Source organism: Neovison vison, chromosome 2 (assembly GCF_020171115.1).
Source record: "Neovison vison isolate M4711 chromosome 2, ASM_NN_V1, whole genome shotgun sequence".
NCBI classification, from domain to species: domain Eukaryota; kingdom Metazoa; phylum Chordata; class Mammalia; order Carnivora; family Mustelidae; genus Neogale; species Neogale vison.
The window spans coordinates 24450622-24454400 of NC_058092.1; positions in this window are offsets into that span (position 1 = coordinate 24450622).

Below are 3779 nucleotides of genomic sequence, written 5' to 3' on the forward strand. Positions count from 1 at the left end.
GCCAGACACTTAACCAACTGAACCACCCAGGCGCCCCGTATTTAATTTTAATTTGTTCATTTTTGTTTGTAAAATATTTCAAAATTAAATATACAACATTATCTGGAAATTGCTTTTATAAACCTCTCTGAGTGATTTTTGAAATATAAATTGGGCATGAGTCAGGAAAATCGACAAGGACAATCTTATTTGAAATAAAACCCACATATGTTGGGGCACCTGGGTGGCTCAATCCGTTAAGCGTCTGCCTTTGCCTTAGGTCATGATCCTGGGGTTCTGGGATCAAGCCCCTCATTGGGCTCCCTGCTCAGCGGGGAGTCTGCTCCCTCTCCCTCTGCTGTTCCCCCAGTTGCACTCACTCTCTCTCTCTCAAATAAATAAATAAATAAAATCTTAAAAAAAAAAACCCAAACCCCCCAAATCACATATTTTAAATAAGCATCACATATAATATAATATTATGGTACTGAGTGAAAAATGTATTTGGGGTATTTCTTGATAAAGTAGATTTTAATAAACTTATTACAAAAGCTAATTTTATTTAAACGTCTGTGATAATATATGATAATTATTAGTAAAACAATTAGCCATTTTATGAACTAAAAATACTTAGAAACAGTGATCTTCATTGTTAATGAAGCATTTATCAAGTTTGGGATTAAAATTAATGCAAATCATCTTTTTTTAAAGACTATTGATTTATTGACTATAGAGAGAGGGATCACAAGTAGGCAGAGCATCAGGCAGAGAAGGGGAAGCAGGCACCCCGCTGAGCAGAGAGCCCGACTCGGGGCTCAATCCCAGGACCCTGAGACCATGACCCAAGCCGAAGGCAGAGGCCTAACCCACTGAACCACCCAGGTGCCCTAATGCAAATCATCTTTGATTTGGTTAAATCAACCTAAGATAAATAGAAAATAGACTCAAACTAAATTTTTTTAAAGAGTTTATTTGAGTGCGTGAGAGTGAATGAGAGAGAGAATGAGCAAGTGAGCAAGCACACAAACGGGGGAGGGGTGGAGGGAGTGAGAGCAGATGCCCCTGCTGAGCAAGGAGCCCAATGTGGGACTTAGTCCCAGGATCCCAGGATCATTACCTGAGCCGAAGGCAGATGCTTAACCCACTGAGCCACCCAGATGTCCCTCAAACTTAATTCTAGTTTTGATTTATATAAAGTCAGATTGAGACACCCTAGTGACAAGTTTATAATAGAAACAGCCTTGCCCAAGAACAAGTCTTTTTTTTTTTTTTTTTTAAGATTTTATGTATTTATTTTAGAGACAGAGAGAGAGCATAGCCAGGGGAGAAACAGAAGGGGAGGAAGCTGAAGGGGGAAAGGACCTCAAGCAGACTCTGTGCTAAGTGTGCAGCCTAATGCAGAGGCTTACTCTCGAGACCCCCAGATCACGACATAAGCTGAAACCAAGAGTCAGACACTTAATCAAGTGAGCCAGCCAAGTGCCCCCCAAAAAAGTCTTTTTTTTCCCTTTATTGCTCATTTTTGTTTTAGATACCAGTGCAATTTAACTAGTTTCTGTACCTTAAAATTGACCTAAGTTAGATTACTGGGAATTTTGGAATGGCTAAGGTTAAAATGGTTAAGGCACTTTCAGAATGAATGCACTGAATTGAGGATGGAGCCCCTCACATGAACGAGTTAATAATCCATCATAATTTAAAGTTAGTTCACTGTTTTTTCTCGGTGCCATTATTTTATGGGAAATTCTAATGAGGAATTCTATGAATAAGATATTAGATAGAAATAGAAAGCTATTAGATAGAGCTCTAACAGAAGTAGCTTCCATCAAACATCTTTTTGCACCTTTCTGTCCCATGGTGTTAGGACCAATTACTTCCTTAAATGAGACAGTTTCTGCACAGAGAATCTCAAGCTAGGACATTTAGATTCTGTGAAGGAAGACCACCGACTGCTTGATGAGTAGGTAACCAGAATGCATAATTATAAGCCAAAACTAATGGCAGACAACAGAAAAATCAGAAAAGACACAACCATTCTAAGCCCTGAGGTCCGCGGCTGCACACTTTGCAAGAACACTTAGAAGAAAAATAGAAAACTTGGATTTGGCAAGTTTCTAAGTGGATTAATTCCTCTTACAAAGGCACTTGTCAAAATTGTCGTCTCACACACACACACACACACACACACAACGGAGAGAGAGATGATGAAGTTAGAAATGGTTTTAACCATTAAAACAATAGCAACTGATACCTTTTTTTTAAGGCATGGGAAACTTTCTGCTTTTTGGAGCTGAGCTGGTCTTTGTGTCAAAGTGACTATGTACCAAGTCTGTTTTTATGATTCATTGTTGTTTGTGTTGTTTTGCTATTTTTACTTTTTATATATAAAGGACTAAAAATAAGAGAGAATAAAGTAATAAATTGGTGGATATCATCTACATCCCATAGATCTAAGTACTCATGTCTGTTGTCTCAACATTCCATGTGTAATATAAACCTTTAAGACATATGTGCATATTTTTGTTTCAAAAACTATTTCTGCTTAAACAACAGTGTCAAGTATTTATCTTTTAAAGACAGGAAGTTGGTTCGGTTTTAGCTATATATCGATATAATTCTACATTTTTTGAAAATGTTGAGGCTGGATTTATTTAAGATTGGCTGGGCTTACTGCCAGCTCTTGGGAAAACCTATAGATTTTTTTAGAGTCCCCATAACAATATAGAACTGCTAAGACTAAATACACTTTCCATCTGTTTGAAGACTCATTAACTTTATTTAATAATAGAATTTTTTTTAAAGGCTATCCAAAACAGAGGTTGGGCCAAATCCCACCTGCTGCCCATATTTTGCAAATATAGTTTTTATTGGAACACAGACACACCCATTCCATTCCTTTCCACATTGTATATGCCAGCTTTTTTTTTTTTTTTAAAGATTTTATTTATTTATTTGAGAGAGAGAGACAGTGAGAGAGAGCATGAGCGAGGAGAAGGTCAGAGAGAGAGGCAGACTCCCCATGGAGCTGGGAGCCTGATGTGGGACTCGATCCCGGGACTCCAGGATCACGCCCTGAGCCGAAGGCAGTCGTCCAACCAACTGAGCCACCCAGGCGTCCCTGTATATGCCAGCTTTTGAGTTACAATAGTAAAGTTGAGTGGTTGTGACAGACATCTTTCATCCACAAAGCCCCAAATAATTCCTGTCTGGCACTTTACAGAAAGTTTGCCTACCAGTGATCTGGAATGTTGGTCGGGATAAGAGATCCGTTATTCCTCATGTAGGGTAGGTGGGAAGGTGCCGCCAACCAGGTGAGCGTCTCTAGGATTAAACCAGTCTGGGATGTATGGACCAATCTGTGAGCGTCGCTAAGATTTAAACATGTCTTGTATGTATGAGGATCAGGGAAGGGATGCAGCTATTCTGTACTAAGTTTTCTGGGGGAAGTCTCCGGAACTATCTGACTGGGAGAAAAGATGGTCACTTGGCTCAGCTCCAGGGAACTAAGTCTGAGCCTTCAGTGGGAGAGCCAAAGGCAGAAACTAAAGGAGCATGATCTTAAATCTTGGTGAGATGCTGGGAGCTCAGACTGCACTGCTTTGAACACCTGCCAAAAGCATGAGGCAGAGCTGGAGGGTAGGAGCATCGACAGGCATGCATTTCGCAACTCTGCGCATCCTCTATCCTCCAATGTATCCTTAGCACAGCTAAGGCAAGAGAGCTTAAATCCAGCTGGATGGACTCTGTTGGGTGAGTACTGCAGGCAGCTAGGATTTCAGCTTTTCCATGCATCAACAGAT